The following is a 12,441-nucleotide window of genomic DNA, read 5'->3' on the forward strand; positions in this document are numbered from 1 at the left end:
TTTGATCTACCAATTGCCTTATTTAAAGGACTTTTCCTGCTTGGGACAAATATAAACACACACAAGCATTGCCTCTTAAGGAGGACTTCAGACAGTTGCCTGGCCAAATAACAGGCCAGGTCTTCCAGACTACATGAAGAAAAAGAGATTATACCTCAAAGCAAATTGCTAAATAGCAAAGCAAAGCAAGTTCAAAGAACTAAGCAACTAATGGTACCTGAAATAGTCAAACAAATCAGTACACAGTTCAACAGTTTAAATCAGAAGGAAGTAGAAACCAACAATCAAAACAGACAGTCAAATGTGCAAAGCACAAGACTCAAATCATATGAGTCAAACCACCTACAAAACAAAGGTTAGCTCATGATAAACAGAGAAACCCAAATCAACTTGCAAAAGTTTCTTTGAAGCATTTGTTGCTCAACCTGAAACAATGAACTCAATTATAAGCCACAGGACCACTAGGACAAGCCTAGGGTCAAAAATAAATGAGAAAGTCAAAACAGCAAGCCATATCCAATCAAGATCAAATTCAAACATTTAAGAAGCAAACCCAATTGGTTTCATGTTCATATCATGTATCATCATCATGATTTCATAAGCAAAGGAAGTCAAAGCATGGCAAATGAGAGCTCATAGAAGTCAACAGCAAGACTTAGCTCAAAACCAAACATAATCAATTCCAAAAATCCTCAAATAATTCATGCTCAATCACAATCCATAACATAACATACATATAAAATTTCAGCTCATTTGGATCATGGGAAGATGGTCAATTAAAATCAGAAAGTCAAAACAATTTCAAGCATGCTCAAAGAAGTCAACCAAACATGTATCATCTTCAAAAACTCATAACTCAATGACAACAGATGAGAAATGAATGGAATCAACACCATGGAAAAGCTTAAGATGTCTAGTATGCACATGTAAAATTTCATGATCATCCAATAAAGTATGAGAATTTCCCAAATGGAATGGCAAGATGTGTCACATAAAGTCAACATTTGACTAGACAGGGGAGAAAAATCTCAAAAAATTAGGAAATGGCATAATTAATTCCAAGAAAAATCACAAGTCAACTAGACATATAAGAGAAGGTTCATGCAAAATTTCACATCAATTGGAGGTCAGGAAGCATGTCAACAAAAATCATGAAATTGCATATCAATGGTGTGACACAAATTGTCACACCCTAGTTCAAAAATTCATATCTTAACAACCACACATGATAAATTCAAAAACTCTACATCAAAACAAACATGAATGAGTGTAGATTAAGCACAAATAAATTCAGGGTCATTGGATACATCATCACAATTTCACAAAAGAATTGGCAAAAGGTATGAAATATGTATACATGTCAAGAACCCTAATTCCATTAAAAATCCAGCCATCCAAAAAATCATTAAAAATCATGATAAAAAAGTAGACATTCATGTGAACATGATGAAAAAAATTTCATGAAATTTGGATTTGAAATGCACGAGTTATGATTTTTTGTAAGATGAGGTATCAATTTGGAATAAAATGAACAAAAGGGACATGGTTTAATAAGTCAACATGTTGACCAGTGGCATTTTTGTGAATATGCATATCACTTATCAAAACGCAGCGCATCAGCCAAGTAAACCAAATGTTCTGATTGGTTGTATGGGAATGGAACAGTGCTCAGCAAACATGCACACGTGAACAGGGATTTTCTGGAAAATAATTAGGGTTTATAAAGCAACAGTGCAGCTTCATCATCAACCATCAATCGAAATTTTCAAAATGCCCAGAAACAACCAATAAGCACACCATTCGAACAAGTGAACCAAGCACATGCATAATCCCAACATGGTTTTCATTAAATCATCACCATCAAAGCAAATCGACTAAAAACATATTTGAGCATACAAATTCAAATCCAGATTTCTCATGCATGACACAACCATTTTAAGTGAGACAAAGTTCAATGGAATCAGCATCAAAAGACCTACCAGAAACATCTCATGATTTTGGAAATAGAGGAGATCGAAAACTTACTTGGATTTGAAGAAAAGAGTGAAGCAGTGGTTATTTGGATGATGCAAGCTCAAACAGGTGCTCCATGTGGTTGATATTGATGGATTCTTGAAGAAACTTGGCTCAATGATGCTTGAAAATGTCCAAATCTCGATTTGCCATTGTTGTGCTTTGGAGAAAACAGAGCTCGAAATGAGCTTCCAGCTGGGGTTTGATGTTGCAAAAAGCTTCCAATTGTTGGCCAGATGATGGAACAATGAAGAGATGCTCGAGTGCTTTTGAAGTTTCAGCAGAAATTTTCTCAAATGCAAGGAGAGTGTTTTTGAGAGGAGAGAGTTTTTCTGTGTGTTATGGCTGCTAGCTAGGGTTTAGAATGACAGAAAATTCACTATATATTTGCTGTTTAGCATTGGCTCATGGAGTACTAAACATGATTAGCTCAAATGAAGTGGTTTTGCCATTTTGCTAATTTTCCAACATATGCACATGGGGTGTGTATTCTGGCCGAGTTTGGGCCTTGAACATGTCTCAAATATCATCTTAAACAAATCCCAATTGGCCAAAGTGAGTAAAAATGCTTAATTCACAAAGTCACTTTTTGCACCATACTTGAAATTAATTAAGACAAGTCCAAAAATGCCATTTTGCATGGTGAGGTTTTGGTACATGAGGATGACATTTTTGGAAAGAGGGGATTAAATAGGACTTGTAGGAAAAAACCCCATCAAAATTGGCCAAATGGTTCATGAGATATGGCCTTTTGAAGTTCACAAATTTTTGAAATTGATTTGATCATATCTTGCCAACCATGCATGGGATTTGAGTGTTCTTGGACTTTTTGGAAATGGGAGAACAAGATCTTCAACTTTCATGTTGGGCAAAAATCCATTTGAAGCTTGTATCATGATGTAAGTTTAAGATCAAGAAGTTTCCATTTTTGGCAAATTTGAATTACAGGTCAACTTTCTATTTCTGGAAATTTCTTGTCTGACTTTATTTTCTTCACTGTGGATGCTTGACATGATATAAGAAGCTTATATAAGCATGAATGAGACCTCTCAGACCAAATTCCATCACCAAATCACTGATTAAATCCACAGTTGACCAAGTTTGACTTTCTAGGGTTTTGCTTGACTGAAGCACCTTCTGATGAATTCCAAACCCTAATTCCTTGAGATCTTGATTCCAAATGATGTCCCAAGTCATATGAACTCTTGATTATTGATCATGGTGCCCAAATTCTGCAAGAATGGCCACCATTCATTGCAATGCCTGACTTTGACTGATTTTGACCTAATTGGCTGATGATTGCTTCAGCTGCAAGTAACATGGTTAGATGACAATATTTTTGTACTTTTTGGTTGGTAAACATATGAAGAGCAAAGATATGCAAATGCAAGACATGCTTGGTGATCAAGAATCAAGCTCACAAGGCAACCTACCCACTAGGAGGGAAGCTAGGGCATGCAATGATCCTTGAGGCCATGATATGATATGATATGGGCCATGAGGGATCTTAGGGCCAAAATTGGGGTCTTACAGATGCCCCTATTTAAGGTCATTCTAGCCGGAGAAGTGAAGTTTAGAAATCTTCATCTTGACGCGGTAGAATGGGCTTAAATAACAGTAATGAGACAAATTTTGGTCCCTAAGAGACCTCATGATGCAAATGTATGCATGCAAAAAGACACAAATTCTGTGGGGAATATGATTCACACAGAAGAAAAGACGATCCATCGGAGTGGTACACTCACCAGGAACAGAGACTCTAACAAGATTCTAGTTGGGGATAAACAAAACCGACACAGCGTGAACAAGTCACGACTCTGATTAGAAGGAAACAGATTGGAGACCTCACTGGGGAGTGAAGGACTCACACTGGGGAAAAGAATTCCAAAGGAAAATAAATCCATTGGAGAGACACAAGCTGACTCCTGGGGAGAAGCAAAAAGGAAAACTTCGCTGAGGAAGCACCAACGAAATGAGATGTTACCGGTATGAGGGTAACAAACTCAGGAAAATCTGACTCCACAGGGGGACCAAGGTCATAATAGGGAGCAGAAAGGAAGGAACACCAAGGATACCGGGTTGTAGGTATATAATAGGTGACCGACCAAAGCGTGAATTGGATTTCACTTCCAAAACACTCATCATCCTGAAGAGAGCTAGAAAAAGCAAACTTGTTTATAGGATGGATATTCGATTCTACAAAGAATACGAATCTTACTCCGAGGGGAAAGCAACAAAGGATTGACCCAAGAGTGAACGAGATATAATATCCATTACCGTCAGAACGTGGATAGAATACTCTCATGAGACATATTATCTATTACCGTCAGAACGTAGATAATAAACTCGCATGGTAAGAAACACCAGAGATACCGGTTACTGGGTATATAATAGGTGATCTACCGAAAACGTGAATTGGATTTCACTTCCAAAACACTCATCATCCGAAAGGAGGGCTTGAAAAAGCAAATCGACTTACAGGATGGGCATTCGAATCCACAACGGGAAAACGAATCTTACTCAACTGGGGACACAAACCCAAAGAGTGCATGAGATATAATATCCATTACCGGCAGACCGTGGATAAGAATACTCGCATGAGATATATTATCTATTACCGTCAGAACGTAGATAATAAACTCGCATGGTAAGAAACACCAGAGATATCGGTTACTGGGTATATAATAGGTGATCTACCGAAACGTGAATTGGATTTCACTTCCAAAACACTCATCATCCTGAAGAGAGCGAAAGCAAACTTGTTTATAGGATGGACATTCGAATCCACAACGGGAAAACGAATCTTACTCAACTGGGGACACAAACCCAAAGAGTGCATGAGATATAATATCCATTACCGGCAGACCGTGGATAAGAATACTCGCATGAGATATATTATCTATTACCGTCAGAACGTAGATAATAAACTCGCATGGTAAGAAACACCAGAGATACCGGTTACTGGGTATATAATAGGTGATCTACCGAAACGTGAATTGGATTTCACTTCCAAAACACTCATCATCCTGAAGAGAGCGAAAGCAAACTTGTTTATAGGATGGATATTCGATTCTACAAAGAATACGAATCTTGCTTAGCTGGGGAAAATCAACAAAGGATTCCAACTAAAGAGCGCATGAGATATATTATTCATTACCGGCAGACCGTGAATAATATACTCGCATGGAAGATTATCCACATCCGGTTACTGGGTTAATAAAGGATAAATCAACCGAAAAGAAAGGCATCGGGATACCAAACTAGGTATATAATGATGACCAATCAAAAGGAGCAACAGACATTACCAACAAAAGGGTAAATGAAAGACAATCTGCTGAGGATTCATTGATGAAAATCAAAGATCCGGGGAACACAATCACTGACACAAGGTGAAAGGACCCGCTGGGGATAAAATTGCTAGCATACGGCAATTATCCGCAAAAGACTTGCTGGGGATATAAGTGCTGATCTGAGCAACTTATCCAAGCAAAGGAAAATCAACATCAAGAACTAGATGAAGATAACCCACAAGGGAAATTGTCATCGGTTGGGATGAACAACAAAGTTAACTCTGCAAGTGGAGAAAACAGGTTTTATAACTACCGGTTTGTAGGTGGAAAAACCGCAACGATAGGACTTACGACTGCTGGTTTGTAGGCAGAGGGCCAAAAGGGTGGAGGTAACCACAAAAATTAGGGTTTACATCTACCGAATACGAGGTAGAAGACCAACAACTCCACGTGAGGATAGAACAAATCACAAATCCGCACGGGAAACCAAGATAGGGTTTATAACAAACCACAAACTGCGTGAGAGCAGGAAAATAGGATTTACAACTACCGGTATGAGGGTAGAAAACCAAAACTCTGGCTGGAGAATAAAAGGTGTATAACCACAAATTCTGTCAAGAAAGCCAGGAAAAGTAGGACTTATAACTACCGGTATGAGGGTAGAGGCCCAAAAACATTCCGCTGGGGAACAACCCACTGGGAAGCACAAGACATTTGACAAATAGCCGATTCGGGAATAATCCGAAAAGACGGACTGAATCAAGACATGTCCTAATGAGGATATAACTCAAATGGGAAAATCCATCCCAATATATGTGTTGGGAGGAAACGGAAGAAACCGTCATCCACGAGGATATATCTCGGTGGGGAACTGCAGAATGAAAGACAAACATTTTCTGCTTACGGGCTGACTCTATATGGAGAGATTTTAAACACCCGACATCTGCTTGAGGAGATCTATAAAGAGATCTATATCACCATAGCAGGAGACACGACAAACAAAAGATATATGGCAAGAAATGCTACATGAATATCTGAATGTTTATGAGTATGCATGAATATGCGTGATTTATGTTTGATGAATGCTGACAAAACAGACAATTCTAACACAACAGGTCCAGGAACCAAACGTCCGGTATTATACTTCCAGGGGAAAAACCAGCTGGAGAGCCAATCTGCGGAGATCTGCATGCTGTAAAGCAAAGATCTGCGGGTACTACTGTAGAAGCAGAGGGTCAGAGATATCAGGGAACAACCCAATCAGGGTACAGAAAGTCACAACGGGCAAAGCAGCCACCAAGACAAATCTGTAGGGGAACAAGAGAAAATCCAAGATATCTGCAGGGGATCCCAGTGTCAACTGAGAAACAAAGGGTGCATTGCACAAACACAAACTGCTGTAGAAGCAAATCCACATAACTTCGCTAGGGAACAACCCACTGAGGGAGAATGATATCATCCAAATAGAATCTAACTGTATAAGCAACTCTACTGGGGAAAACTGTCGGCTACTCTCTTGGGGAACAACCCACTGAGGGAGGACATATCAAACAAGTAGATTCTGCAACGAACCACTCTACTTGGGGAGAGTACACAGCAAACTGATCACAACAAGTAGATTCTGCAATATAAGCCACTCTACTGGGATCACAAACAGTCAGGAAATCAATCCGTTCTCTAGATGCTAGAGCCATCATCCGACCATACTGGGGATTGAAGGAGTATTCAGCAGGCAAAACTGCCACAACAAACATTCTGCAGACTACGCTGAGGAAAAGATGGTTGAAGTACTGGGATATCAACCCAATCAACCACTGAATAGGAAAATAAATCCTGCTCTGCTGAAGATAAAAACTCTGACGGAGAGATAGCAACAATTCCGCAGACGACTTCGCCGGGGGGAACGGTAAAGTACCGGGTATCAAACCACTGACTTACCGAGTCTTCAAAAAGAAAGCGATCGTGCTGAGGAAACAGACAATTCCGCTGGCAACTGCACTGGGAAGAGTGACAACAACTCTGCTCGCAAATCCGATGGGGATATCAATAACAGCTCTACTCGTGACTGTGCTGAGGAGACAAATAAAGTCTGGGGCAGGCGACCCACTGGAGAAAATGACGGGGCACCAAGATGACAACCCATCAACCGCCGAAACTTCACAAGGAAACACCCATGCTGGGAAAAACTGTTGCTGGAGAAAACGAAGTCTTCAACAACACTCTGCTTGCGACTACACTGGGGAACAACCCCACCAACAACTTTGTTTGAGGAACAACCCCAACAAAGATCTGAAGAAAGAAGATACAACCAAGCCAGGAATATGAACAAATGTCTTACCTGTTGGAAATCATGCCACCCTCGGGAGAGCACTGAGATATTCTTGAGTATCCTTTCAATATTGTGAATGTTCACTTTGTTTAAAACAATATTTTTGAAAAATTTGATTTGTTTAAAACAATGACATTTTATCAATTTAAAACATGCAAAACATTTGCTGAATTGAAACAAATAAGAGTGCAAATAAGTGGATAAAAAGCTCAAATTGATTTGATGGAATGGTAGTCTGCAAATGGCAAGACTCCATAGATCTGTACAAATTTGAAATCAGTGATATATATTGGAAGAGGGTTACATTGAACATAATGATCCTTTCTCTACCAATTTGAATCTCGATGTATCCGAAGCTTCAGTTTGACGATGAATCGAGAATCTTCTGACGAAATGACGACTGTAGAACAAAAAGCCTTGTCAGGATGCAGTTACTTGCCAAATCCCTAATTTTTGCCTAGATTGCCCCAGGGTGAGGTACTCAATCTAGCGGGATGCAAATATATTCTTTTTTTTTTTTCAAGTCTCTAATTTTTGCCTGGATTACCCTTGCGGGTTCTCCACCGAGACGCTCATTTTTGCCTAAGCCGCCCTTTCGGGTTTTCAACTTAGCGAGCTATTCTGTTTTTTTTCATTTGCATATGCTTCTTTTTTTTATCTAGGCAAAGTATCTCTTGACTGCATCTGAATTCACAGGACGAGTGAAATCCTCCCCATCCATTGTTGTAAGCATCAAAGCTCCGCCTGAAAAGGCTCTCTTAACAACATATGGACCCTCGTAGTTTGGAGTCCACTTGCCCCTGGAATCGGGCGCGAAAGACAAAACTTTCTTGAGCACGAGGTCACCTTCTCGGAACACACGAGGCTTGACCTTCTTGTCGAATGCTTTCTTCATTCTCTGCTGATATAACTGACCATGACACATGGCAGTTAATCGCTTCTCTTCAATCAAATTCAACTGGTCGTAACGACCCTGAATCCATTCAGCATCAGTCAACTAGGGACTTGAGGGTATAATTTTTCTTTTGAAAAAAATTTGCTGATTTTTGATTGATTTTTTTTTTCACCCTCTCTCTTTTTTTTTTTTTTTTTTTTTGATTTTTTTTTGATTGCATTTGCAATGCCCCAGTTTGACTGTTTTGCTGATTCTCATGATACAGCTGAATGAGCCTCTTTTTGGCGTTCAAGAAGGCGGGTAATCTCGTCAGGAATCCCCTTCAACATCATCTTCCTCTGCCTCAGATACAAGGACTTCAAGATTGGGAGATGGCGTTGGATCATTATGTTCAATGGGTTTAGAAGTCCCTGCATAATGATTCTGGATAATGAAAAGCTTTTAAATTTTAAACAAGCAAATCATTTATGCAGATGAAAAAGCTGTTTTCTTGTTTTTCATGGGTTTTTTGTGATCACTGATTTCATGCAAAAAGCAAAAAGTGAAAACAAATGGAAAAACAAATGTTTAACAATGCATTAATTGAATGAAATATCATTGTATTAAAATGCTGCCAACAATGTCATCACTTCTCCTTTTGGCATGGGAGAAGGGTTTTGCACAAAGTGAACAAATCACGCTGACTTATGAATGACCGTAGGAACATCCACAGCGACCCAATTGTGGCAGACACCACCAGGAATGATGAAATTGTTCAGGTCTTCTGCATCCTCTTCAAAGATAGCAGCAACTCCTTCAGGTTGATCATCATGGATGAATCCTCCACTTGCGAACAAACCTTGCTCCTTAAGTGCCCCAGAACAGCAGCCAATGCCAGCCCGGGATTGGTTAACCAGGAATAAATCCATCAACAGGAATAAATCCATTAAAAGCACTTAGTCTGGCAAATATCTCTCTGGATTCACAATTCTCTTGCTCAGGATGATCCATCAATCTGGCAGAATCGGCTCTGGTATAATACCGGCGAAGTGCGTCTTCAAAATAAATGAAGATCGCAGGGTCAGACCACAGGACGGGAGACCGGAACAAAACACCTGCTTATGAAAATGATGCATGAAGTGTTTATGCATATGCTTGTTTTTTATTTCAAAGGAACTCGAGGGTTTTATTTGCAAACTTTGAAATATTTAAGCATTTTGATCATTGTCGCATCGCGCGAAAAACCGGCGGGAAAAGAAAGAAACAACAGAGCCGCCACCGTGCGTTATTTATCCCAAAAGAGGGAAAGGAAACGCTCGAAGTAAACCTAGGAAAAGAACATGGTCTCGCGACCAAAGAGGAATGGGTTCGGGAGTCAGTTATGCGAAGGGAAGGTGTTAGGCACCCTACGCATCCGTAGTACTCTACGGGATCCACGCACAGAAGGAAGGAAAATTGGTTGCTAAACACTGCTCAAACTCACACACACTGGCTGAAAAGAGGCAAGAGAAACTGACTGAAACTGAACTCGGCAGGATGTCGCATCCTGGGCCTACTTAGTCTATCAGGCATAGACATCAGAGTCGAAGTAGTTCGGACTGGGGAAACGACACATGCTCGCTAGGATATCGTATCCTATGCATACGTATCTTCTCGGACGAGAGAAGAATCAGAGCATTCGTAGCTCGGCTGACACGCACACAAACAAAACAAGACAAAGGCAAACGTGGAGCCCGACTGCCAATCACTGGACTTATGTCAGCATCCGAACCTAAACACACGCAAAGAGGCAAACGTGGAGCCCAAATGCCAATCACTGGACTTACATTGACATCCGAACCTAAACAACACAACAGATAGGTAGGGAGTCGGGGACTCAGCCTACAACTGTCAAACACACACAAACAGACAGACAGCAAATGCTAAGGAGTGCGGGGACTCGAGCCTAGCAACGGTCAGACGACACACACAAAAAGAAAAAAAAGGGCGCCCGGAGAGATCAGCTCAATCTCCTGCCTACATACTTCATCTGGTATGAAGATCAGGGCGATGTAGTTCCCCTACGCAGGGACAAAGGACCTAGCCTAACCAGATAACAGAGGGAGACACAACTCTAGGGAGACTACGACTCGAGCCTAGATGTTGTCATGCAAAGGTCAACCCTAAGTTAAGGTTTCTAGCTAAATGGCACAAGGGCCAACCTATCCTGAACAGACACAGGAAAAAGCAACGTCTCGATTGCAACTAGGGCAAGAGAAAGGGGATATCTCAATCACAACAGGGGTGAGAGAAGAGAATTAGATGTTAGTGGTTAGTCAAACTCGGCAAGACATCGCGTCTCGTGCCTACGTATCTCACCTGAACATGAGAATCAGAGTTGCCGTAGTTCGGCCAAACAACCCTAAACATGGCTCACACAAGGGTCAAGCCACACAGACTTGACTTGCACAGGAAGCAAGTCAAGCACAAAGCTATTGCACAAGGGCAAGCACAAACTAAAGCCTAAGGAAGCAAACAAGGCAATCACAAACACATACAGCATAAGAATAAACACACCAACAAGGGGGCTCAAACATCAAAGGTTAGGCACTAGGGCCAACTGGAATGGGGTAAGTGTTGCTCTTAACCTTGCCATTGAGAGGCTAAGGTGAAGCAGATGAAAGGAGATGAGGGGTGTGCCTCATTGCTTCTATCCCTAATCAGGGAGAGCATCAAATAATAGAAAGTGGGGGAGTTCAGAAAGATGGAACTCTTTCCCCATTATTGACTCGATAGATCTTGGGTTTTTATCTCGATGCTTCAACCATGTAATGGGAGCAGAGAGAGGACACACTGAATAGTGGGGGATAGATTGCTTATCCCTACCTTCCACCAATTGCCTCAAATGAGGACTTTTCCTGCTTGGGACAATTTTAAACAAACACAGGCATTGCCTCTTAAGGAGGACTTCAGACAGTTTGCCCGGTCAAATAACAGACCGGGTCTCCAGACTACATGAAGAAAGAAAGGTTTATACCTCAAAAGCAAATGCTAAAATAGCAAAGCAAGCAAGTTCAGAGAACTTAAGCAACTAAAGTACCTGAAAAAGTCAAACTTATTAGTAAACAAGTCAAAAGTTTAAATCAAAAGAAATGGCAAACAGTCAACACAGGGGGTCAACTGAGCAAAGCATAAGACTCAAGTTATGAGTCAAACCATCTGCAAAACAAAGGTTAGCATGGGATAAACAAATCAAATTCAAACAAGTTTGAGTGATCTTTGAAGCATTGTGCTCAACCTGAAACAGATGAACTCAACATAAGTCCAAAGGACCACTAGGACTAGCCTAGGGTCAAACATGAAAGAAAAAATCAAGGCAGCAAGGAAAAGTCAACTCAAAGTCAAAGTCAAACATTTGGGAAGCTAACACACTTGGGCCCACATTCAAATCATGCATCATTGTCATTTCATGAATATTTGAAATCAAAACAAGGCAAAGGAAAGCATACAAAAGTCAACAGAATGACTTGCATCAAAAGTCAACCTAAGCAATCTCAAAAATCATGAAATAAATCACACTCAATCCTAACATCTAACATGGTATACATGTAAAATTTCATGGCATTTGGATGAGAGGAAGGCAGGCAAGTAAAATCATGAAGTCAAACTAAATTCAAGTAAGCATGGTGAAAGTCAACAAGCATAGGTCAACTTCAAAAAAATCATATCAATTTGAAAACAGAAGAGAAATGAATGAGATTAACACCAATGCAAAGCTCAAAGAGTCTAGTTATCACATATGAAAATTCATGGATATACAATATGATTTGAGAATTTCACAAAGGATTTGGCAAGGCATAGCACAAAAAGTCAACAAATGACCAAGCATGGAAGAAAATTCACAATCAAATGGAAAACAGCAAGATTAATTCCAAGAAAATTCATACATCAACTAG

This window comes from Lathyrus oleraceus, chromosome 7 (genome assembly GCF_024323335.1).
Source record: "Lathyrus oleraceus cultivar Zhongwan6 chromosome 7, CAAS_Psat_ZW6_1.0, whole genome shotgun sequence".
In the NCBI taxonomy this organism is placed as follows: Eukaryota; Viridiplantae; Streptophyta; class Magnoliopsida; order Fabales; family Fabaceae; genus Lathyrus; species Lathyrus oleraceus.